Here is a 27,116-nt window from a genome sequence, read left to right on the forward strand (position 1 = left end):
ATCATGGAGGGAGTGGATGTATGAACCAGCTGTGGTGCAGATTCTTGATTTGAATCAATCTGATCTTGTCCCAGACTTTTACACTCAACAGCACAGCTCTGTCACTGAGTGCAGTGAAGTCAACAATGCAAGTGGGAACTTGGCTAAACTCCAGGCTTGGGTTCAGATTTCTTGATAGAAATAAGAAAGAAGGACTTGTATTTATATAGCGCCTTTCACAACCACCGGACGTCTCAAAGAACTTTACAGCCAATGAAGTAACATAGAAACATTGAAAATAGGTGCAGGAGTAGGCTATTTGGCCCTTCGAGCCTGTACCGCCATTCAATAAGATCATGGCTGATCATTCCCTCAGTACCCCTTTCCTGCTTTCTCTCCATACCCCTTGATCCCCTTAGCCGTAAGGGCCATATCTAACTCCCTCTTGAATATATCCAATGAACTAGCATTAACAACTCTCTGCGACAGGGATTTCCACAGGTTAACAACTCTCTGAGTGAAGAAGTTTCTCCTCATCTCAGTCCTAAATGGCCAACCCCTTATCCGAAGACTATGTCCCCTGGTTCTGGACTTCCCCAACATCGGGAACATTCTTCCCGCATCTAACCTGTCCAGTCCCGTTATACGTTTCTATGAGATCCCCTCTCATCCTTCTAAACTCCAGTTGATCCAGTCTCTCCTCATATGACAGTCCAGCCATCCCTGGAAGTAGTCTGGTGAACCTTCACTGCACTCCTTCAATAGTAAGAACGTCCTTCCTCAGATTAGGTAGTACTTTTGGAGTGTGGTCACTGCTGTAATGTGGGAAACGCGGCATCTACTTGCGCACAGCAAGCTCCCACAAACAGTAATGTGATAATGACCAGATAATCTGTTTTTGTTATGTTGATTGAGGGATAAATATTGGCCAGGACACCAGGGATAACTCCCCTGCTCTTCTTCGAAATAGTGCCATGGGATCTTTTACGTCCACCTGAGAGCAGACAGGGCCTCGGTTTAACGTCTCATCGGAAAGACGGCACCTCCGACAGTGCAGCACTCCCTCAGCCCTGCACTGGAGTGTCAGCCTAGATTGTTGTGCTCAAGTCTCTGGAGTGGGACGTGAACCCACAACCTTCTGAACAGAGTAGTCTATTATTTTACATGTAATCTGAAGCCAACTCAATTAAACGAGCCAGGTTTGCTTGAGATCAGGCTGAAATATACCTACATATGTATCTCAGAGTCAATGGTGCTCTTGAAATAAAATGTTCGGCTGGAATCTTTTTATGGGTTATGTACCCTAACATTTTGAAAGTACATGAGTGGATTCCATCTGTTCTAATATTATTAACACTGTTTAAACTTTTTTCTCAAATGTTTTATTCTCTTCTTCTAAAGGCACTGGCTGACTCAAGCTGGCACATGGTTCCGTGGGCACTGGCCACCTTTTGGTATCTCACTGAAGTGGCAGTCTTCATGTGTGAACTTAAGACAGTATGTGTGGGCTGGCTATTCAACAAAGGGGACATCCAGCCAAGCCAAATCCTGTATTCATCTTATATCTACGTACGCACCCTTTCCAGAAATGGTCACTGGTTAATTTATAATAACACATTTGGGACTTTATCATGATGAAACTTGTCAAATCATTTCAAACAATGAGTTGATTTTAAATGCAGTGACTATTGTTATGTAGCCAAATTGGATAGCGATCAAGAGCAGGTAACCTGATTGATTTTTTTCTCCCTCCGAAACAGGGTCCAATTGTACTGCCCCATCACCCTGTCTCTCACCTGCGATAACTTAACCCAGCATAGATCAGGAATCAAACCAAGACCCTCTCTGGTTTGTATGCCTCAGTAATACTCCAAACTATACACACAGTGCACCTGCACACTGAACCATCAGGAGTTACACTGCACACAGAGAGGCATCTTTGTGTGGTGTAGCATGCTAGAGCTTTAAGGCCATTTGACAAGGAGAGGGTTAATATTGGTTCTTTTTTGCAGTCTTCCATCAACAGGGAGGCATTGAGGCGTGAGACCATGGGAAAAGGGGCAAAGTCAACTCACATCAATTCTACGTCTGTCAATGCATCCAAAAATGGGTTTATAATCACAGCAACGCATCCCCTTTAGTGGCTCGTTAAAAAACGGTATGAATTTAGGAAATAGGTCATCTGTCTACCCTCTCTGTCAGACAATGTACATTGTAAAACAGACCTAAAGGAGAGGGGAAGAAAATATGATATAAAATGGAGAAAGAGTAAGATGACTCGAAAGGATGATCCTACTGCTAGATTGCTGTTGACATTGTTGAACTGGATGCTATTAATTTCTTATATCATGTTAAAAACATACTAACTGACACTTTCCACTGTAATTAGATTGTCAAAAGGTGGTCACATTCCCTGTGGATGAAGTATAGCTGTAAAGTGTATTTTTAAGCTCTTTGGGCCAAGAATTTCAGGAATTTCCATTATTTTCACGTAAAACCATAGAGCCAGTTTGGACCTGTTCAGTAAAGAAGAGGCTACCCATGATGCTGCAGGAGAGAACAATCATAGATTGTTGAGAATGCAGATAAAGTGATTACTGGAAAGCCCCATGGAATACAGCTGAAGGGGAGTGCAAGGAAGGTTCACCAGACTGATTCCTGGGATGGCAGGACTGACATATGAGGAGAGACTGGATCGACTGGGCTTGTATTCACTGGAGTTTAGAAGAATGAGAGGGGATCTCATAGAAACATAGAAAATTCTGACGGGATTGGACAGGTTAGAGGCAGGAAGAATGTTCCCGATGCTGAGGAAGTCCAGAACCAGGGGTCACAATCTAAGGATAAGGGGTAAGCCATTTAGGACTGAGATGAGGAGAAACTTCTTCACTCAGAGACATGTGAACCTGTGGAATTCTCTACCGCAGAAAGTTGTTGAGGCTAGTTCGTTAGATATATTCAAAAGGGAGTTAGATATGGCCCTTACAGCCAAAGGGATCAAGGGTATGGAGCGAAAGCAGGAAAGGGGTACTGAGGGAATGATCAGCCATGATCATATTGAATGGTGGTGCAGGCTCGAAGGGCCGAATGGCCTACTCCTGCACCTATTTTCTATGTTTCTATATTTCTAAGCCATTCTGAGGCTGAAACTTTTTATAACTGCAGATCATGAAAGGTATTTGCATAAACTGAAGCATTCGGGAACGATTCCTCCTTGTCAGGCTATCTGAGAGCAACCGTTCAGCCTAACCATGCCTAAACATTGGATTGACACTGATCAAAGTAAATCAATACAGCAAGTTTCAGCGTACATTGCAGTAATTAAAGAGACTTGGGTATTGATTACTCATTTTTTTCTAGGGAGCATTGTAGATTACATTTCAAATTGTGGGGTGCTATAGTTTCAACCTGTATCATATGATCTGACATTCAGTTACTTGAAATAGGATTAGCTACAACACTGCAAAGTTGCAATCACTATGCACAATTCTCTAACTCTCTACGTTACAACAGTGACTACACTTCACAACAACTTTATTGGCTGTGAAGTGCTTTGGCATATCCCGAGATCGAGAAAGGCACTATCTAACGTGTTTTTCTTTGCTCTTTTAAGAGGGAATCACTAAACGGAGGACATTGCATCCATCCGGTTTCCCTCAGCGATTTTACAACTCACGTCGTCTGCTATTTGGAGATTGCTCTGTTTGATGTACAGTCCGCCACCTTATTGATTGTGGAAGCTGGTCCACTGAACTTACAGTAAGGAGTTTCAGTTCTATACAACAGAAGCTACGACAGCCATGGACCTTTGCACGCGAGTGCTAAAATTCACAAAGTGCATCTCTCATGTGTCAGCATGGCTTAATTGGGAACACTTAAATCTCTGGATCAAGCCATTGTGGATTCAAGCCCCCCCCGCCCACCCCCTCCCCAATGGGAATGTGGAAGAAAGAAAGACTTGCACCTTTCATGACCCAAGAACGTCCCAAAGCACTTTACAGCCAGTGAAGTACTTTTGAAGTGTAGTCACTTGTAATGTAGGAAGCATTGCTTGTGGAGGCTGTACTTTAGACTAGACATTCAATTAAGATAGTTTAACTGTTCATGGGGAAGTTTAAGATGGCCCTCTTGAAGAAAAACAAAGAGTTCACCTGCTGTCTTGGCCAGGGAAGTGGGACTAACTGGATAGCTCTTTCAAAGAGCCTGGAGAGGCATGATGGACTGAATGTCCTCCTTCTGTGCTGTAAGATTCTGGGGGTGAAATTGCCCCTTTTTATAGCCCCATTAGCGCCTCCGGCAAGGCAATTTTCGCTCAGGGGAGGGGGGAGCTACTGCCTCCTGGGAGGTATCAGAGGCGATGATCCGGCAGTGACGCGCCCTGCAGTTAGTGCCCCGGGCCGGCGCCCAAACGGCGATGATGTCATCACCGTGCACGGCGAACCCTCATCGCCCCGCGCTGACACATTAACGCCCCGCGGGAGAAATTGCCCCGCGGGCCGCGAGACTGGCACGGATGGATGCCAACGCCAGCTTTGCTGGTCGCGATTCTCGGGCCGCTGTTTCAAGTGGAGGCCAGCAGCGCTCTGGGCCGCCATCTTTGTTTGTCGGCCGACCCTTGTGTCGGCTCGACCATGGCGGCCCTAGAATGATCTGGGCTGCCTTCGTGCTCGCTGTGGCACCCTGTCTTGGGTGCCAGGCCACTGGCCTGGTCTCATGCTGCCCCGGTAGCCCAGTGGTGGCCACCAAAGGGCTGTTGGGAGTGTGCAGCGGCCCTCCCCTTTAATCCAAGGGGAGGAGCGTTGTAACGTGTCAGCACAACATGGAGCATTGACATAATGCTGCACTCACCGCCCTGGGACCTGCTCCCAAATGAAGCGGAGTGCTGGAGACAGTGTTCCACTTCCTTTGAGTGGAGGTCGGCCCAATTCGGCATCGGGGGCGGGACTTCCACGCTGGACGCTAAAAGTCCCGCCCAAAGAAGGTTACCGCCCCCAATTGGGGCACGGGCAATTTCGCCCCCCTCTATGTTTCCATGATATTTCTCCATTAAAGACACATTTCAACGGTAGAATGGAAGTTCTGTTTAGATGACATGATAAGGCATTATGGAAATGCAAATGTTATTTTTAACCATCATGTTTGTCTTTCCAATGCAATTAGTCAGACAAGTGTAAAGCAAGGAGAAACAGGTAAAAAACACAAATACATATTTCACATTAAAATTCCTCCCTCCGGTAGTAGTAAGCTGAGAAAGTAAAACATGTTGAAGCCCATCGAGCTGAAGAATTGCGCACACAGAACACATGTAAGCAGCAACATAAACCTGACAGTTTGGCAACCTATAAAGTATAATGATGTATATTCTGCACAGAAATGGAAATGGTGCCGACTGCAGCCATTAAAATGATAAAATCTTAAGCAGCCGTGAATATCTCTAATTCACAAAGCATGCCTATTGAAGGGAAAGCAATAAGAAACAGAAATATGCATAGTCCTATAATGACTACCTAACTGTGAAAGGATTGATTGGATACTAACCAATATACTGTTCAAAGTCTGAATATTTATGTAGCCGGAAAATCTCTCCTCTATCTCAGAGAGAGAAGTTTCTAAGTTCCATAAATTAGAACACCACTACAAAAGACGGTGTGAAATTTTCAGCCTGTGGTCAGCACAATTAGGGTGAATGGGTAATTAGTACATTGTAAAAATATACAGACCCTTAATTCTTAATTTTGGTATATATAATAAAAATTGTTCTGGTTTTTCAAAATGAAATAAAGGTGGCAGGCATTTGTCGAGCAGGTGCAAAAACTTGTAAACAAAGCTTTTGGAAGCTTGTAAATTGCTTTATAAGTTCAAAGGCCTAGACTGATCATCATCATAGGCGGTCCCTCAAACATAGAAACATAGAAAATAGGTGCAGGAGCAGGCCATTCAGCCCTTCTAGCCTGCACCGCCATTCAATGAGTTCATGGCTGAACATGAAACTTCAGTACCCCATTCCTGCTTTCTCGCCATAACCCTTGATCCCCCGAGTAGTAAGGATTTCATCTAACTCCCTTTTGAATATATTTAGTGAATTGGCCTCAACTACTTTCTGTGGTAGAGAATTCCACAGGTTCACCACTCTCTGGGTGAAGAAGTTTCTCCTCATCTCGGTCCTAAATGGCTTACCCCTTATCCTCAGACTGTGACCCCTGGTTCTGGACTTCCCCAACATTGGGAACATTCTTCCTGCATCTAACCTGTCTAAACCCGTCAGAATTTTAAACGTTTCCATGAGGTCCCCTCTCATTCTTCTGAACTCCAGTGAATACAAGCCCAGTTGATCCAGTCTTTCTTGATAGGTCAGTCCCGCCATCCCGGGAATCAGTCTGGTGAATCTTCGCTGCACTCCCTCAATAGCAAGAATGTCCTTCCTCAAGTTAGGAGACCAAAACTGTACACAATACTCCAGGTGTGGCCTCACCAAGGCCCTGTACAAAGCAGGATGACTTGCTTCCACGCCAAAAAGGGATAAGTTCACACGTGTTTCAATGAAGGACCTAATATTCCAGATCCCGAACTACATCCTGAAGGGTGGAAGATGCCTGTGCGTGGATCTTTTTAATGTGTGGTGATCGTTGCCCACCAGCCACCACACGGGCTTGACAGAGCTAGGTCTTGGTCCAGTGGCAAGGATTACCCAAGATTAACTGGAGACCTGCTCTGCTGCACAGACCGAGCGCGCACATATATCGCAGTGTGGGCTGGGCCCGTGCTGACCCTGGGCCCGTGCTGCCCCTGGGCCCTCGCCTCTCCTGGGCCCTGGTCACTGCAGGGAGCAGCGCGTGCTGCTGCAGGAGGGCGCCGGCTACGAAGCCAGGTCGTTGATTGCAGTGCGGGCAGAGACAGCAGGAGGGGCGTAGGAGCGGCAAGAGTCCTGGACTGAACAATGGCTGTGACTGCAAGGGGTGGTCATAAGAAAACAGGGATAAACAAACCCCCTTAGATTTTACAGACTTTGTGATTGTGACACAGAGGAACAGGGTCGTAAAACGACTTTTTTGGTGGCTAAAGAGGGGAGTCAAACCTGGGAAATTCTGAAAATCAGGACGCAAGGTAACACGTCAAATATGACTGAATGGTTTTCTGCTCACTTCCGCAAACTTTTATGAGTGAATCAACAATTTCGGCTTTGATAAAGGCAGCTAAAGTTTGACAGTTCAAGCAACTTAAGTCAAACATTAAATGAACACCTCTCACAATCTCTGAATGATTGATTGACTGAGAAAGCCACGAAAAACTGTATAAAAGACGGTGGTCGAAGGATATCGTTACTGCAGTTGGAAGGAGGGATCTGGCCAGTCCACTCGATTTGAGAGGGCCTGCTGCAGTCAGGCAAGGAGGTGACCCGACCAGTCATTTCGGGAAGGAAGATCTGCAATCAACGCTGGACTGATCACCTGCGGTGTGTACATGATTTTTTGTAACATTGTTGGTGTACTGCTCGAAGAGTGGTTAGGGATTTTGGATCTGTCATTGTCAATAAAACTCTTGTCTTGTGTCTAATTTCTCATACGTCTCGAGTCTGAACTTTATAACCTGTTGGACGGGGCAAGGGGTAATTTCTGCATGTCCTGCAACATTATGGGCTAGATTTTATACTTTTGTGCATATCGTCCAAAAATGGGCATTATTTCCAGCGTGGGCGGTAAAAAAGGGTTTTCAGATCGCCAGCTTCTCGCCCATTCTCAAAGCAACCAGTCTCCATTTGTGAAATTGGGTGTTACCGCGAGCAATATGAAATGGGCGATAGCGATAAATCTCGCTGACCTTCTGCCGTAAAGTGTCGCCGTCCTTAGCAACGGCATGGCAACGCTCGATTCCCGCGATTCAGGAGGTCGAGGGTCATCATGACATGCGCAGAAGAGGAAACAGAGCGAGGGAGCTGAGAGGGACTGAAGGCGTGGTTGGGTGTGGTGGGGCTGCTTTGGGAGAAAGGAGGGAGACTTTAGAGCTTCACAGCAAATAGGGAAACAAAAATTTGCTGTTACCAGCCTCATATTTGCCCGTATCTGGCCTATAATGGAGGGAGAGGAGGAGGCATCACAGCATGCTGTGGAGACTGATGCTGGAGAGAGCAGTGAGGTGGGAAAGGAGCACATTGAAGGTCGCAAAAGAGCCAGGAGGCTCTCGGACGAGACAAATGCCTCCCTCCTGCAGGGGTGGTTTGACACAGGGAGGGCATGGGAAGCCCATCCCAAAGGTCTACCAGAAGATATGGGCCGAGATAGCAGAGGTGGTCTCGTCGACGACCAACGAGGTGTGTGAGGGCAACCAATGCCGCAAACGATGGAACAACCTTGTGGGATCCGCAAGAGTAAGTATTACATTTATTTACATGTACTTATGTATTTATATAATTTGATTTGTAACAGTCATGAGTGACTATCAGCAGATGTGAGGTCTTGCACTTTTACCGGCAATGTTTTACTCAAAGCCTGCGGTCACGGTGTACGTCTTCAGGTAAAGAATGATAATTATCATAATAATCATGAATATATCTGTCGGTTATGTGTTGTCTCAGTCTCTGTGACAGTACCTAGCAATGATATCACGCAATTATCTTGTGCCATGTTGTCCTGTTACCTTTTACAGAAGAAGTTATCGACGATGAGATCCATGCAGAGGCGAACGGGTGGGAGGTCACCAGTCCCCAGCAACATCACAGAGATGGAGGAGCGGGTGCTCACACTCGTGGGGAAGCACCCCCGGACAGCCACGGACGCATCTGCAGACCCTGAAGTGATGCCACGTGAGTAAAGCTTATATCATTGCGTGATGTAAAGTCAATAGATGCCACACCCACTCATATCCGAACAATCATATATGATGGATGATTTCTAAAATTGTCATAGAAATAATGCTGGCCGAATGAAAATCATTGCAATGCAAATGTGTTGATGGTCATGAAATGTGATGTCTGTGATGATTTTGAGAGCGGTGGTGCTTTTGTCGTGCATATGTTGTGTGTAGCGCTGGACTCACCTTGTGACCCTAGCACCCACTTCTCCTCTAATAACCTCATTTGTGTTTTGCAGCTCAGCCAGCAGTGCGGCCCCAGTGAAGACCACAGAGGCCAGGAGGTGGGGGTGTGGGGCCCGACTCTCCGGACGATACTACATCTGGTGCTGAGGAGCTCCAATTCTCGCCTGTCAAATCCGCTGGGTCTGTTCTCTGCGAATGAGAGCGCGGACTTCAAGGAACCTGCATTGCCTCGCTCCAGAAGCTATTCCACCCCAAGGCAATTTAGTGGTCCTCCAGTCATTCCCGCCTCCACACTGGAGGTACCGGCCCCAAACACCTCGCCAGAGGGCTCCCCATTTGTCCCCAGGATAGTGCCAACCCCGCGGAGGCCTCGTGAACACAGCAGGTCTGGTGCACGAGTGCCACATGAGAGCGGAGAGCTGGTACAGTTGTCCAGGAGGACTGTAGACATTGGTGACCAGCTCATCGCAGCATTGGGGGGCATATCCCAACAGCTGGCCACCATGACTGAGTACATTCCGTGGATGACGGAGGCCCTGAATGCGATAGCCAGGAACACTGCTGGCACAGGCCTCCCAGTGGTCCCCAAGCGCGGCACTCCACCCCTAGGTTCCGCACCACCACCGTGAACAACAATTGAGAGGAAGGACCAAGATCCTGCTTCTGCATCAGAGAATGTTGCCCCCTCGTGCAACCACCGCATCTGCCTTCATCCCCCCCCAGTGAGGCACCGCCTGAGGAGCTCCTCAGCCGTGGAGAGAGGAGGGAAAGGGGTAGAGAGGTGGGGAGAAGAAGGGGAGGGGGGAAGGAAAGTGAGGTGCATGTCCGCAGGTGATGGCTGTGTTATATCTCCATCTGGGTGTATGCAATTTGTTGTAATGTATGGGGGCTGGGGACCACGCTCCTACTTTGCCTTTGTATTCTGTGTTGCTGGACATGTTGAACATTTGATTGACGTCAATAGTGGAAAAAGTGGGGTGTGGGCGGGGGTTGGGTGTTATTGCCTGTGATACTTATGATTTCAGACCAATGTTAGTATAAACATTTTTTTATTGAACATAACCTTGTTGCGCATTGTCTCAGGTAGCTGGACCGTTACACACTGGTGATTCCTTAACATGAAAGGGTTAAATAAAACGTAACTTGAATCAATGTAAACTTTAACTGGCACCAAGGTGACGGGCACCATTGATGTCTGAGCTGCACACACACAGCAGTGTGTCAGCGTTGTCACTCACAGCAACGTTCTTTCAGGCAAATTGTTCAGATATCAGCTCCTCACGTAAGAGTCTTCCACCACAGGCCCTTTCCTGCGATCTGGAGGGGGACATGGGCATGGTTGCATAGCCAGACTGATTGGCCCTAGGCCAGCATCCAGCCCCTCGTCGTCCTCTTCCTCTCTCTCCTGAGGTGGAACATCAGTCCCTTGCGGCAATTCTTGGCCCCTCCTGAAAGCAGATTGTGCAGCATGGAGCACACTACCATGAATTTACCTACTTGCTCAGGATTGTATTGTAGCTCCTCTCCTGAGTGGTCAAGACATCTGAAGCGTTGATTAAGAACAGTTATTGTTTTCTGCATCACATTGCGTGTGTCTCACTGCCATTATGATCTGGTTGTGGTCGACAACTAGTTGGACCTTCAGGGAGAAAAATCCTTTTGTGTTATGAAAATGCTCTGGGTCCTGAGAAGGTGGCCGCATGGTGATGTGAGTGCACTGTATCGCTCCCTGCACCCTGGGGAACTTAGCAATGCGGTAGAATGCTCCAGCCCTGTCAGTCTGAGCCTCTGTGGTCATGTTAAGCTGATAAAGTCCATCCTTTGTGTGTACAGGGTCTCTGTGACCTATCTAATGCAGCGATGGGTGGGATGGTGAGAGAGAGGGCAAATCTCGACCGTGGAGGCCCGAAAGGAACCGATGCGTAGAAAGACAGTGCCGCGATGACCTTGACCTTGACCAACACTGATGTCTTGATGGCAGGCTGCATATGTGGCCTGATGAGCTCACATATTTCATTGATCACCACCTTGTGGAAGCGCAGTCTCCGAAGGCAGGTGTGGTCGGGCACGTCAAGGTAAGACCTCTTTTCCCTGTACGTGCAGGGTGTGTATGGTCTGGCCCTCCTCCTCATTCTTGCATGTCTTAAATTGGGGACATAATGATGTGCATCACACATTGAGCCATCTGCACTCTGCAGCATCTGCGTATTAATCGATGCAGGCTGAGAAATGGCTGGCTCCATTGCATTGAAAGTATAATAGCGATTGATCAGAAGCAATAATTTCCTCACTAAATACACCTACAGTAAACCCCCAATAGTCCAGAGTCTGAAAATATGTCTGTTGAGATGGTCACTTCACCTGAGAAGAACTCCAGAATCAATGCAAACTCCCCCGAAGTTGAAGCAGCCTTTTGAGTGGAGCGACCTGCAATTTAAAAAATGGCAGCCACACCGCTGGCTTTAGTTCAGAACAGTTCCACTTTTTCTCGCCGTTTTTTGGGGCGAGCGATAACGTGCGCGAAAGGTGTGTGACGTGGTGAAAGTGACAATGGGCGATTTCCTGGACGTTAGTTTCGGCAAATGTGCTCTTTTACAAGCAGAAAAAATGGGTGGGCGGTATTATTGAATCTCGCCGTTAATTCCGTGTGGAAAGGAACACTGGCGATATATGGGCGTTGATTTCACCCATTCTGATGATTCTGCCCAAAAAAAGTGGGCGGGCGGTAATAGTTTTTCCCGCCGTTAAGCACATGGGGAAAGTAACGCTCGGCGATAAGTTTCCGAAAAATGCCCGTCAGTTTCCATTTTGTGCCAAAACGGGCGATATCTGGGTGTTATACGTCATTTCAGCAGTAAAATGGACAATAAGTGGACGTTAAGCATGCAAAAAATGAGGAATGTCTATCCTTATGTATCGGAAAGCAAAACCATTTAGCAACTTCATCAATAATATTATTTCATTTCCTATTCTGATATCCTCCATGTCACAGGACACCTCAACTGAGCCAAGATGCATTCACTATTCACTTTTATTTTTTTATTTAATCAGTGACAGCGACTCAAGTAAAAAATACTTAGAAGGCATCGTCTTCTTACCTGGAAGAAGTAATGAGAGGTTTAAGGCCACCTCATCATCATCATAAGCAGTCCCTTGTATCGAGGATGACTTGCTTCCACGCCAAAAAGGGATGAGTTCACAGGTGTTTCAATGAAGGACCCAATATTCCAGATCCCGAACTACATCCTGAAGGGTGGAAGATGCCCGTGCGTGGATTTTTTTAATGTGTGGTGACCGTTGCACACCAGCCACCACACGGGCTTGACAGAGCTAGGTCTTGGTCCAGTGGCAAGGGTTACCCAAGACTAACTGGAGACCAGCTCTGCTGCACGGACCTAGTGCGCACACATATCGCAGTGTGGGCTGGCCCGTGCTGCCCCTGGGCCCTCGCCTCTTCTGGGCCCCAGACTCACGCCTCTCCTGGGCCCCGGTCACTTCCCTCTACAAACTCTTGCCGCTCCTTCGCCCCTCCTGCTGTGCCTGCCCGCACTGCAATCAGCGACCTGGCTTTGTAGCCGTCGCCCTCCTGCAGCAGCACGCGCTGCTCCCTGCAGTGGTATACCGCCGCACGCTGCTCCCTCCAATGGCCTTGGTCCGCTGATGGTCTTGCAGGCCGGGACCACGCGATTTCCGGGCTGGGCCGCTGCACGCTGCTCCCTCCAATGGCCCCACCTGCTGACGGTGAGACAGGGATTGTACATCAGGCAACAAGCCTTTTATTGTTGCCTGATCAGAGTCCTAGCAGAGCCATTCCAGGCACAGAACAGTATACATGTCAGATGGTTGTGGGTTCAAGTCGCACTCCACAGACTCGAGCACAGAAATCTAGGCCGACACCCCAGTGCAGTGTTGAGAGAGTGCTGCACTGCCGGAGGTGTACTACTTCAAAGAGCAGGGGAGTTATCCCTGGTGCCCTGGCCGATATTTATCCCTCGATCAACATCAGTGAAACAGATTATCTGGTCATTATCACGTTGCTGTTTGTGGGAGCTTGCTGTGCGCAAATTGGCTGCTGCATTTCCTGCATTACAACAGTGACTACACTCCAAAAGTAGTTCACTGGCTGTAAAGCGCTTTGGGAAGTCTGGTGGTCGTGAAAGGCGCTATATAAATGCAAGTCTGTCTGCCTGAACTTGCGCTTTATCGAGAATTAACAGTGGTTGAAGGGTAGAGGAAAACAAGATAGCAAGAGGTAGGTCTTGATTTTCTTTGGCCTGGGGCACTGGCGGACAATGTTGCTGTCTGACTACTGCCCTGGCTGTAATCAGGATCAAAGCTGGGACCCTCTGATCTTTATGGTGCAGTCCTACACCAAGCGCTGCCTTTACCCACTATCTGACATTTTGTGCCAGCACTCAGCTTAATCCTGCCCAAAAATTCGTCACAGACAAAAGTGACTGAGTTAGTTGATCTCAGGTGGGTGGCAATTTGATTGATGCAACTGGCTTCACTGGCTCCAGCACTGGATCAACATACTAGAAAATGTGCACCTATATGTGTGGATACGTAGGTGGGGACAGGATCGGGCTTGGCTGTCATCTCCAGACCAGTTCAATAGCATGCTCGCACACGAGGATCATTTGGGTGATGTGCCAGAGTTACTGCTACCGTTATAACGTGTAACCTGGCACGGGTCAGTGCTTTTCAAACAGGAGGGCAAAGGGAGAAAATAGGAGGAAAAAAATGGAAACGTTATTTTAAAAATAAATGCAGTTAATAGTACAGTGAGCGTCCTCGTCCAGGCTAACATCCCCAGCATTGAAACACTGACCACACTTGATCAGCTCCACTGGGCAGGCCACATAGTTCGCATGCCAGACACGAGACTCCCAAAGCAAGCGCTCTACTCGGAACTCGTCCACGGCAAACGAGCCAAAGGTGGGCAGAGGAAACATTATAAGGACACCCTCAAAGCCTCCCTGATAAAGTGTGACATCCCCACTGATACCTGGGAGTCTCTGGCCAAAGACCACCCCAAGTGGAGGAAGTGCATCCAGGAGGGCGCTGAGCACCTCGAGTATTGTCGCCGAGAGCATGCATAAATTAAGCGCAGGCAGCGGAAGGAGCGTGCGACAAACCAGCCCCACCCACCTTTTTTCTCAACGATTATCTGTCTCACCTATGACAGGGACTGTGGTTCTCGTATTGGACTGTACAGCCACCTAAGAACTCTTGTTAGGAGTGGAAGCAAGTCTTCCTCGATTCCGAGGGACTGACGATGATGATGATGATGACTGAACATAAGAACATAAGAAATAGGAACAGGAGTAGGCCATGCGGCCCCTCGAGCCTGCTCCGCCATTCAATAAGATCATGGCTGATCTGATCATGGACTCAGCTCCACTTCCCTGCCCACTCCCCATAACCCCTTATCCCCTTATCGTTTAAGAAATTGGCTATTTCTTTCTTAAATTTATTCAATGTCCCAGCTTCCACAGCTCTCTGAGGCAGTGAATTCCACAGGTTTACAACCCTCTGAGAGAAGAAATTTCTCCCCGCCTCAGTTTTAAATGGGCGGCCCCTTATTCTAAGATCGTGCCCTCTAGTTCTAGTCTCCCCCACCAGTGGAAACATCCTCTCTGCATCCACCTTGTCAAGCCTCCTCATAATCTTATACGTTTCGATAAGATCACCTCCCAATCTTCTGAATTCCAATGAGTAGAGGCCAAACCTACTCAACCTTTCCTCATAAATCAACCCCCTCATCCCTGAAATCAACCTAGTGAACCTTCTCTGAACTGCTTCCAAAGCAAGTATATCCTTTCGTAAATATGGAAACCAAAACTGCACACAGTATTCCAGGTGTGGCCTCAGCAATACCTTGTATAGCTGTAGCAAGACTTCCCTGCTTTTATACTCCATCCCCTTTGCAATAAGATCACTTGCTGTACCTGCATACTATCCTTTTGTGTTTCATGCACAAATACCCCAACGTCGCGTTGTACTGCAGCACTTTGCAATCTTTCTCCATTTAAATAATAACTTGCTCTTTGATTTTTTTCTGCCAAAGTGCATGACCTCACACTTTCCAACATTGTATTCTATCTTATATGTTTCGATACGATCACCTTTCATTCTTCTGAACTCCAATGAGTATAGGCCCAACCTACTCAACCTATCTTCATAAGTCGACCCCCTCATCTCCGAAATCAACCTAATGAACCTTCTCTGAACAGCCTCCAATGCAAGTATATCCTTCCTTAAATACAGAGACCAAAACTGTATGCAGTACTCCAGGTGTGGCCTCACCAATACCCTGTACAGTTGTAGCTTTTCTGCTTTTATACTCTATCCCCCTTGCAATAAAGGCCAACATTCCATTTGCCTTCCTGATCACCTGCATACTAACTTTTTGTGTTTCATGCAGGTCCCTCTGTACTGTAGCACTTTGCAATTTTTCTCCATTTAAATTATAATTTGCTTTTCTATTATTTCTGCCAAAGTGGATAACCTCACATTTTCCCACATTGTACTCCATCTGCCAAATTTTTGACTGAATACATTTTTTTTTAAATGCAGAAAAAGGAACAGCACATAGAAACAGAAGTCGGCTATTCAGCCCCTCGAGCCTATTGAGCCAATCAATCAGATCATGGTTCAGCTGTATCTGATTTCCCTGCCCTTGCTCCATAGTCCTTGATACCCGAACCTAACAAAAACCACTTCACTGCCATATTGTCCATGTGATATCTGAGTCAAGTTGAGTTTCTTCATCAGATCTCTTCATCATAGGCAGTCCCTCGAAATCGAGGAAGACTTGCTTCCACTCTTAACATGAGTCCTTAGGTGGCTGAACAGTCCAATACGAGAACCACAGTCTCTGTCACAGGTGGGACAGATAGTCGTTGAGGGAAGGGGTGGGTGGGACAGGTTTGTCACACGCTCTTTCCGCTGCCTGCGCTTGTTCTCTGCATGCTCTCGGCGTTGAGACTCGAGGTGCTCAGCGGCCTCCCGGATGCACTTTCTCTACTTAGGGCGGTCTTTGGCCAGGGACTCCCAGGTGTCAGATACAGCTGAACCATGAACTGATTGATTGGCTCAATAGGCTCGAGGGGCTGAATAGCCGACTTCTGTTTCTATGTGCTCTTCCCCCCCCCCCCCACAGCGATCTCTCTTCCCCCCCCCCCCCCACAGCGATCTCTCTTCCCCCCCCCCACCACAGCGATGTCTCTCTCTCCCACCCCCCCACAGCGATCTCGGGCTGCCCCACAGCAATGTCTCTCTCCGCCTCCCTCCCACCCCCACAGCGATGTCTCTCTCCCCCCCCCCTCCAACCCCCACACCGATGTCTCTCTCTCCCCCACCACAGCGATCTCAGGCCGCTCCACAGCGATGTCTCTCTCCCTCCAACAATGCTGCACTCCGCTCAGCTTACTTCTGAGGAAAGTGTGATGAAATTCCCGCCCACATGGCTCCAGCGGGACCGGTTGGTAAGAAATGACGCACCGCCGAAAAACAGGCGGACCACGTGTTTCACCAATTTCGGCCCCTTAAAATTTAAGGGGAATTATTTAAAAAGAAAATTAAATGTCCAGTCTTTATAATAAATTACTGAAGTGTTCCTATTTGCCTGGAGTGTGTTGCACTGTCTTTTGTGGAGGACCATCGGCCAGGGATAGCAGTGGGTTGAGTCAGCTGCACGGAAGACTTGGAAAAGGCTGCCCTGGGAGTTTGCTGCATTGGAGGATGCCTCAGCTTCCTGTGAGTATTTTGCCGACCGTTTTTTTAGAAGAAGGCTACTCTTCATTCCTTGGAGTTTATTTTGCAATTATTATCCAGTTGGAGCTTCGATGGAAAAGGCGAGTGGGGAAGATTTGTGTCTGTTTTTATTTTGCTTGCAGTTTTCTGCACCAAGGAGGAGCCTTCAAAATAAATGTTATTTCATTTATATTAATTTGAAACTGCAGTTATTTGATTGAAAATGGCAGTGTGGCCCTTCGGCCAGGGATAGGGGCGGGCCAGTGCCGATTACTTTAAGTGTAGGTACGGTCTTTTAAAATGGTATTCAATGTGTCTGTGTGTGGTTTAAAAAGAAACGTTGGGGAAAGTGGCCTTAATGGGCAGAAATGGCACGTAACCAGCTTTTTACAGTACACCAGCGCCAGAATTTATGGCACTATTAGTAAGCACCAGCGCCCAAACATTGGATAAACTTTACAAAGTCCTTCCACGCCAGAAAAATCGTTGGGCGCCACAAAATCGGCGCACAATCCTGGGAGATTAGGGGCTTATAGAAGCCATCTGATATGCATGTCCATTGATACAGCTACCAGTAGGTTTTGTAACGTGAGGGCTATCCACTCTGCTAGTTTACGCCCAAGCCTTTTTGTTTGTTGGTTGTTTCCTTATCTTGAAATCATATGACTAGAGTGCATGACCTATTAGGATTACCAGATCTTCTGAAGCCCAAACTATGAGCTCTGCTTTGCTTGATGTTTAATGCTATGCTATCTTTGGAGGAAGATTCTTTTAATGATACTGGTGATATTTTCAGAAAACCCGTCAAACCAAATGAGTGATGCAAGTTATTTTCAATATTCTCATTGTAATCCTGCAGGCATTTCAGTTTACACTTTTGGTGGGTGTTGTAAATGGTAAGCATTTGGGTATAGACCCATTTTTAATTAAAGAATCCTCAAATACAATGCAAGTTTATTATTCTACTATGATTACTGCACTTCCCGAACTTTCATCTCTTGTCCCTTCTCAACCCCAAATCTGTTATGCTGTCCTGCAAAAATACTGGGATCGATAAGCTGACAAGAACATTCACCTTAACCCTTCACCTTAACACCTCGCCAAGGTTGTAGTGAGGTTGGGGACAGCATCAAACAAGAAATTAGGGATGTGTGCAATAAGGGTACAGCAATTATCATGGGCTAACCAAACTGGTAGCAATGCGGTGGAGGAGGATTTCCTGGAGTGTATTAGGGCTGGTTTTCCAGACCAATATGTCAAGGAGCCAACTAGGGAGCTGGCCATCCTAGACTGGGTGATGTGTAATGAGAAAGGGCTAATTAGCAATCTTGTTGTGCGAGGCCCCTTGGGGAAGAGTGACCATAATATGGTAGAATTCTTTATTAAGATGGAGAGTGACACAGTTACATAAGAACATAAGAATTAGGAACAGGAGTAGGCCATCTAGCCCCTCGAGCCTGCTCCGCCATTCAACAAGATCATGGCTGATCTGGCCATGGACTCAGCTCCACTTACCCGCCCGCTCCCCGTAACCCTTAATTCCCTTATTGGTTAAAAATCTATCTATCTGTGATTTGAATACATTCAATGAGCTAACCTCAACTGCTTCCTTGGGCAGAGAATTCCATAGATTCACAACCCTCTGGGAGAAGAAATTGCTTCTCAACTCAGTTTTAAAGTGGCTCCCCCGTATTTTGAGGCTGTGCCCCCTAGTTCTAGTCTCCCCGATCAGTGGAAACAACCTCTCTGCCTCTATCTTGTCTATCCCTTTCATTATTTTAAATGTTTCTATAAGATCATCCCTCATCTTTCTGAACTCCAACGAGTAAAGACCCAGTCTACTCAATCTATCACCATAAGGTAACCCTCTCATCTCCGGAATCAGCCTAGTGAATTGTCTCTGTACCCCCTCCAAAGCTAGTATATCCTTCCTTAAGTAAGGTGACCAAAACTGCATGCAGTACTCCAGGTGCGGCCTCACCAATACCCTATACAGTTGCAGCAGGACCTCCCTGCTTTTGTGCTCCATCCCTCTCGCAATGAAGGCCAACATTCCTTTCGCCTTCCTGATTACCTGCTGCACCTGCAAACTAACTTTTTGGGATTCATACACAAGGACCCCCAGGTCCCTCTGCACCGCAGCATGTTGTAATTTCTCCCCATTCAAATAATATTCCCTTTTACTGTTTTTTTTTCCAAGATGGTTGACCTCACATTTTCCGACATTGTATTCCATCTGCCAAACCTTAGCCCATTCGCTTAACCTATCTAAATCTCTTTGCAGCCTCTCTGTGTCCTCTACACAACCCGCTTTCCCACTAATCTTTGTGTCATCTGCAAATTTTGTTACACTACACTCTGTCCCCTCTTCCAGGTCATCTATGTATATTGTAAACAGTTGTGGTCCCAGCACCGATCTCTGTGACACACCACTAACCACCGATTTCCAACCCGAAAAGGACCCATTTATCCCGACTTTCTGCTTTCTGTTAGCCAGCCAATTCTCTATCCATGCTAATACATTTCCACTGACTCCGCGTACATTTATCTTCTGCAGTAACCTTTTGTGTGGCACCTTATCGAATGCCTTTTGGAAATCTAAATACACCACATCCATCGGTACACCTCTATCCACCATGCTCGTTATATCCTCAAAGAATTCCAGTAAATTAGTTAAACATGATTTCCCCTTCATGAATCCATGCTGCGTCTGCTTGATTGCACTTTAATGATAGCTTCAAGCATTTTCCCCACTACAGATGTTAAACTAACCGGTCTATAGTTACCTGCCTTTTGTCTGCCCCCTTTTTTAAACAGAGGCGTTACATTAGCTGCTTTCCAATCTGCTGGTACCTCCCCAGAGTCCAGAGAATTTTGGTAGATTATAACGAATGCATCTGCTATAACTTCTGCCATCTCTTTTAATACCCTGGGATGCATTTCATCCGGACCAGGGGACTTGTCTACCTTGAGTCCCATTAGCCTGTCCAGCACTAACCCCCCTAGTGATAGTGATTGTCTCAAGGTCCTCCCTTCCCACATTCCCGTGACCAGCAATTTTTGGCATGGTTCTGTTTCTTCCACTGTGAAGACCGAAGCAAAATAATTGTTTAAGGTCTCAGCCATTTCCACATTTCCCATTATTAAATCCCCCTTCTCATCTTCTAAGGGACCAACATTTACTTTAGTCACTCTTTTCCGTTTTATATATCGGTAAAAGCTTTTCAGGTTAATTCAGAGATTAGGGTCCTGAACTTAACTTCGATGGTATGAGACGTGAATTGACTAAAATAGACTACTTAAAGGGTTGACAGTGCATAGACAATGGCAAACATTTAAAGATGACATGGATGAACTTCAACAATTGTACATCCCTGTCTGGAGTAAAAATAAAACGGGGAAGGTGGCTCAACCGTGGCTAACAAGGGAAATTAAGGATAGTGTTAAATCTAAGGAAAAGGCATATAAATTGGCCAGAAAAAGCAGCAAACCTGAGGACTGGGAGAATTTTGTAATTCAGCAGAGGAGGACAAAGGGTTTAATTAGAAGGGGGAAAATAGAGTATGAGAGGAAGCTTGCTGGGAACATAAAAACTGACTGCAAAAGCTTCTATAGATATGTGAAGAGAAAAAGATTAGTGAAGACAAATGTAGGTCCCTTGCAGGCAGATTCAGGTGAATTTATAATGGGGAACAAAGAAATGGCGGACCAGTTAAACAAGTACTTTGGTTCTGTCTTCACGAAGGAAGACACAAATAATCTTCCGGAAATACTAGGGGACCGGGGATCTAGTGAGAAGGAGGAACTGAAGGAAATCCTTATTAGGCAGGAAATGGTATTTGGAAAATTGATGGGATTGAAGGCCGATAAATCCCTGGGGCCTGATATTCTGCATCGCAGAATACTTAAGGAAGTAGCCCTAGAAATAGAGGATACATTGGTGATCATTTTCCAACAGTCTATCGACTCTGGATCGGTTCCTATGGACTGGAGGGTAGGTAATGTAACACCAATTTTTAAGAAAGGAAGGAGAGAGAAAACGGGTAATGAGAGACCGGTTAGCCTGACATCAGTAGTGGGGAAAATGTTGGAATCAATTACTAAAGATGAAATAGCAGCACATTTGGAAAGTAGTGACGGGATCGGCCCAAGGCAGCATGAATTTATGAAAGGGAAATCCTGCTTGACAAATCTTTAGAATTTTTTGAGGACGTAACTAGTAGAGTGGACAAGAGAGAACCAGTGGATGTGGTATAGTTGGACTTTCAAAAGGCTTTTGATAAGGTCACACACAAGAGATTGGTGTGCAAAATTAAAGCACATGATATTGGGGGTAATGTACTGACGTGGATAGAGAACTGGTTGGCAAACAGGAAGCAGAGAGTCGGGATAAATGGATCCTTTTCAGAATGGCAGGCAGTGGGCTACTGCAGGGCTCAGTGCTGGGACCCCAGCTATTTACAATATACATTAATGATTTAGATGAAGGAATTGAGTGTAATATCGGCAAGTTTTCAGATGACACTAAGCTGGGTGGCAGTGTGAGCTGTGAGGAGGACGCTAAAAGGCTGCAGGGTGATTTGGACAGGTTAGGTGAGTGGGCAAACGCATGGCAGATGCAGTATAATGTGGATAAATGTGAGGTTATCCACTTTTGTGGCAAAAACATGAAGACAGAATATTATCTGAATGGCGGCAGATTAGGAAAAGGGGAGGTGCAGCGAGACCTGGGTGTCATGGTTCATCAGTCATTGAAAGTTGGCATGCAGGTTCAGCAGGCAGTGAAGAAGGCAAATGATATGTTGGCTTTCATAGCGAGGGGATTTGAGTATAGGAGCAGGGAGGTCTTACTGCAGTTGTACAGGGCCTTAGTGAGGCCTCACCTGGAATATTGTGTTCAGTTTTGGTTTCCTAATCTGAGGAAGGATATTCTTGCTATTGAGGGAGTGCAGTGAAGGTTCCCGGGATGGCAGGACTGACATATGATGAAAGATTGGATCGACTGGACCTGTATTCATTGGAGTTTCGAAGGATGAGAGGGGATCTCATAGACAAATATAAATTTCTGACGGGACTGGACAGGTTAGATGCAGGAAGAATGTTCCCGATGTTGGGGAAGTCCAGAACCAGGGGACATAGTCGAAGGATAAGGGGTAAGCCATTTAGGACTGAGATGAGGAGAAACTTCTTCATTCAAGAGCGTTGTTAACCTGTGGAATTCCCTACTGCAGAGATTTGTTGATGCCAGTTCATTGGATATATTCAAGAGGGAGTTAGATATAGCCCTTACAGCTAAAGGGATCAAAGGATATGGAGAAAAAGCAGGAAAGGGGTACTGAGGTGAATGATCAGCCAAGATCTTATTGAATGGTGGTGTTGGCTCGAAGGGCCGAATGGCCTACTCCTGCACCTATTTTCTATGTTTCTATGTTTCTATGTACCCTCTAACATTTGCCACCCAGTCTATGCCTAGGAGTTAATGATACCTTCATTCGGTTTACTAAATTGTTTTCCATCAACAAGTTTCAGTTACATTAGAATTTACACTGGCAACCACCAATCAGGATCCACTCAAGCTATTGAGTGAATGAATTAATGCTCTCTTGCTATTTATCAAAGAGGAAATCAGACAACAAAATCATGAACTAACTTGTTTATTAAGCTTAGAATGATAGTTAGCAGCACTTAAACATTGAATATGCAAATAATTGGTAGATAGGGTTAATTGCCAAAATAAATAACAGGCAGTTCAGTTATGTCACAGAAATTCAGCACCAACTGCTTGCTGATTATGAACTGACACTTCAGATTCGTGTCTGAGATGGATATAAATTGGTCAAAGTAATTTAGGATTAGACTCCTTAGATGGTTGACAAGTTAACAATATTTGATAGCCAATCAGTTGAACAGATTTAAGTCTATGAGATTGTATAAGATAATTCATATGGCAATATCCATATGGGATGGCATAGATGAACTGATTCCCTACGTTCCACTGTGAGTATGGCGTTAGCCTTCTGGAATGTCAGAGTAATGAACCTCGATCTCTAGAGGTGTTTTCCAATCCTCCTGGATTCTCCGCTCCAGGGAAAGTTCACCTTCCACACTGGTAACTGCATCTGGACGAGTTGCCTTAATTCTCACTTTCCCAATCTCGAGGAAACTTGTACGCCTAAGTGACACACTTAATCTGCCTGTACCTGGTTGATGTAGCCAAACAATTGATCAATGCATCAACATAGCACAGGGGGGAATTTACATGCAGGCATTGAACAGCGTACCAAAAATAGTGCACAGAGGAATTCAACTCCATTGGTACTTTGTTGGTTTATGAAACTAGCCAAAGCAGTTCAGAATGGAAAAGAGCAGTTTTCAGACAGATCACATGGGACTGGTGGGTGGTATCCACCTAAGGATAACATAATCACATCTCAAAGATATTTGTAGAGATGTTATGACTTTAAAGGGAGAAGATGTACTAAAGCTTTTAATACTCTGATGGTAACCTGGCCTTTTGAAAAATAGACATCAAAGATAGAAGATTAAACCTCGGTGGCAGAAAAATCATTGATCTCTACTACAGAGGAGAAAAAGATTTCTCTTCTGGCTCCATGTGGGAAATTCTTCAAAAATAAAAACTATTAGACGAGCTATGGTCTTATATCCTGTATTAAGAAATAGGAGGTCAATTTCTTCTCTGAAACTCACTCATACATAATTTCTAGAGACAGGGGTATGAATGGCACATGGTGAGCACACTGGCCCTTTGATGGAGTGTTTAAATCCAGCCGAGAAATACCGAAATATCTGCAGATAAGATGCGTAACTAACGTTAAAAATGTTAGAAATTGTTACATTCATTGGAGACAAATCAGTCATCACCTGATCGATATCTTTATTTTACAGATTAAACTCAATCCCACCTTAATTACAATGGAATATACTTAAGGGCATTTTTCATTGTCTGCAGTTCTCTGGTGATTTCTACCATTAAAGGATAAGGAGAAATCTTCTGAATGTGTGCATTGCTTTGTGGTTGAGCTGCACCTGCATAAGCATGGATAGAGTTTTAAAAATGACTGGCCTTTCACTACCAATTTACATTCTGATTCAGCGACATATAATGTATTTTGATTGATTAACTATGGCATCCAGGGAGCAGAAGGAGCAGCGTGGTGGCCTAGCCCAGCAGGCTGAGCGGCCCCTGGCCTGCGTGCACCATCGGAGCAGGCCGGGAAGCGGAAGTAGCAGTGTGGCGGTGTACCACTCCAGGGAGCAGCACGTGCTGGAGCAGGAGAGCAACAGCAGTGAAAAGGGACGTCATCAGGGTCCAGGTCGGTGATTGGAGCGTGGGCAGGTACAGCAGGAACGGCGAGGTCGGGGCGAAGGAGCGGCGAGAGAATGTAGAGGGATGTGATCGGGGCCCAGGAGAGGCGTGAATTCAGGGCCCAGAAAAGGCGAGGGCCCAGGGGCAGCACGGGTCAGCCCACACTGCGATATGTGTGCACACTAGGTCCGTGCAGCAGAGCTGGTCTCCAGTCGTCTTGGGTAATCCTTGCCACTGGACCAAGACTTAGCTCTGTCAAGCCCGTGTGGTGGCTGGTGTGCAACGGCCACCCAACGTTAAAAAAATCCACGCACAGACATCTTCCACCCTTCAGGATGTAGTTCGGGATCTGGAATATTAGATCCTTCATTGAAACACCTGTGAACTTCTTGACGTGGAAGTGTCCCTTTTTGGCGTGGAAGCAAGTCATCCTTGTTTCGAGGGACTGTCTATGATGATGACAATGGCTAAATATTCCCATAGCATACAACTTATCTGCTGCAGTTCGCATATCTCCTCACTGGTTTTCACAATAATCATCTTCTTTTGTTTATTTTGTTTTTAAATGTCATTTGAATCTCATGAGGTAATGTCATCAACATAGGCAGTCCCTCAGAATCGAGGAGGACTTGCTTCCACTCCTGAAGTGAGTCTTTGGTGGCTGAACAGTCCGATACGAGAGCCACAGACCCTGTTACAGGTGGGACAGACATTCGTCGAGGGAAGGGATCGGTGGGGCTGGTTTGCCCCGCGCTCCTTCCGCTGCCTGCGCTTGGCCTCTTCATGCTCTTTACATTGTGGCTCGAAGAGCTCAACGCCTTCCCAGATGGACTTTCTCCAGCTCAGGCAGTCTGCGGCCAGGGTCTCCCAGGTGGCAGTGGTGATGTCGCACTTTACCAGCGAGGCTTTGAGGGTGTCCTTATAACGTTTCCGCTGTCCTCCTTTGGCTCGTTTACCATGAAGGAGCTCCGCATAGAGCATTTGCTTAGGGAGTCTCGTATCTGGCATGCAAACTATGTGGCCTGCCCAGCGAAGCTGATCGAGTGTGGTCAGTGCTTCAATACTGGGGATGTTAGCCTGGTCGAGGACACTGATGTTGGTGCGCCTGTCCTCCCAGGGGATTTGCAGGATCTTGCGGAGACATCGTTGTCGCTCGAGTTCTCCTCAATTGTCTTCTCCCTGTGGCTGAGGAGCTCCTCCCGGAATCACAATGCAGATTTCGTCCCCTACGGGGCACAACAGACATGATCTTTGCAGCGCGCCAGTTGCAGGAAAAATGCAGGGAGCAGCGCCAGCCCTTATACATGGCCTTTTTCGATCTTTCAAAAGCCTTTGACACGGTCAACCGTGAGGCTGTATGGAGCATTCGCCTCCATTTCGGATGCCCCCAAAAGTTTGTCAACATCCTTCGCCTGCTTCACGATGACATGCAGACCGTGATCCTTACCAACGGATCCATTACAGACCCAATCCACGCCTGGACCGGGGTCAAACAGGGCTGCGTTATCGCTCCAACCCTCTTCTCAATCTTCCTCGCTGCCATGCTCCACCTCACAAACAACAGGCTCCCCGCTGGAGTGGAACTAAACTACAGAACCAGTGGGAAGCTGTTCAACCTTCGTAGTCTCCAGGCCAGGTCCAAGACCACTCCAGCCTCTGTCATTGAGGTAATGTGATGTCATCATAATGAGCCTGATATTCCAGCCTTCCGTCCGAATGGACCCGGCGAGGCCCCGCAAAAGCCGACTTTCAGCAAGCAATGCGTATGCGCCAAAAACCGGCTTTTTCGATATGTCAAGTTCTGGCTTGACAGATCCAACGCATCTTGGGGAGAAGGACATTGGCGCGGGCAAGATTGCAGTATTTTTACATCTCTTGCCCAGCAAATGTCCTTAAAACTCTTGCGCCTGGTAAAAGCAGACACATAGCCTACTTTTACCAGCGTAAGAGTTTTAAAACAAATGAAAAACATATAAAAATAAAATTTTAAAATTTTAAAATATTTTTTTAATGTTAAAAACCCTGCCCACTACGGTAATTACAAAACTTTAAAAAAAAAATCCAAAAATATATAGTTTTTCTAACACATTTATTAATTTTAATTTAAATTAATGTTCAATATGTGAGGTGTGCTTTTTATTTTTTATGTTGTGTTTAGTGTGTTTGGGTTTTTTTTCTCATTAATAGCAATAAGAACTTGTAGATACGGAGTCCTCATTGCTATTAATGAGAATACTGTACCTGATTGGTTGAGCGGTCACCATACGTGACTGCGCCTTCTCCGTCCGAACGTCAAGGATGGGAGCGCGGGAAGAGAGGGCCTCCCCACCGCTATCACAGGCGCCTCCGGGACCACCAGGTAAATCCGTGAAAAAATTCTCGGGTCGGAGGCGTTCGTCCGAAAGAAGCCTCCGACCGAAATTTTAGGCCCAATAGCACCACGCTCATGTTGATAAATGCAGTTAAGTGCTGTAAAAACCATAACTATGGTGAAGTCTTCACAAGGAGTGTGTGGAAAATCAAATTACATAGACAATGAAAGTAAACTAGCACAAAATATAAAAACAGACAGCAAGAGTTTCTATAGGTATATAAAAAGGAAAAGAGTGGCTAGAGTAAATGTTGGTCCCTTAGAGGACAAGACCGGGGAATTAGTAATGGGGAACATGGAGATGGCAGAAACTCTGAACAAATATTTTGTATCAGTCTTTGCAGTAGAGGACACTAACAATATTCTGACAGTGAATAGTCTAGGGGCTATGGCGGGGGCGGGGGGGAGGGGGGAGGAACTTAACACAATCACAACCACTAAGGAGGTGGTACTCAGTAAGATAATGGGACTAAAGGCAGATAAATCCCCTGGACGTGATGGCTTGCATCCTAGGGTCTTAAGAGAAGTAACGGCAGGGATTATGGATGCATTGGTTGTAATTTACCAAAATTCCCTGGATTCTGGGGAGGTCCCAGCAGATTGGAAAACTGCAAATGTAACACCCCTATTTAAAAAAGGAGGCAGACA

The 27,116-nt window shown here is 46.2% G+C and overlaps 1 protein-coding gene across 5 annotated transcripts in view; it reads right to left on the reverse strand.

Annotated features, from left to right (window-relative positions):
* The window catches only part of LOC139232464 (serine/threonine-protein kinase Nek6-like), a 337,407-nt gene that overhangs the window by 278,238 nt on the left and 32,053 nt on the right, over positions 1–27,116 (reverse strand). The gene's annotated exons all lie outside the window — the stretch shown is intronic.

Source organism: Pristiophorus japonicus, chromosome 20 (genome assembly GCF_044704955.1).
Source record: "Pristiophorus japonicus isolate sPriJap1 chromosome 20, sPriJap1.hap1, whole genome shotgun sequence".
Classification (NCBI taxonomy): domain Eukaryota; kingdom Metazoa; phylum Chordata; class Chondrichthyes; family Pristiophoridae; genus Pristiophorus; species Pristiophorus japonicus.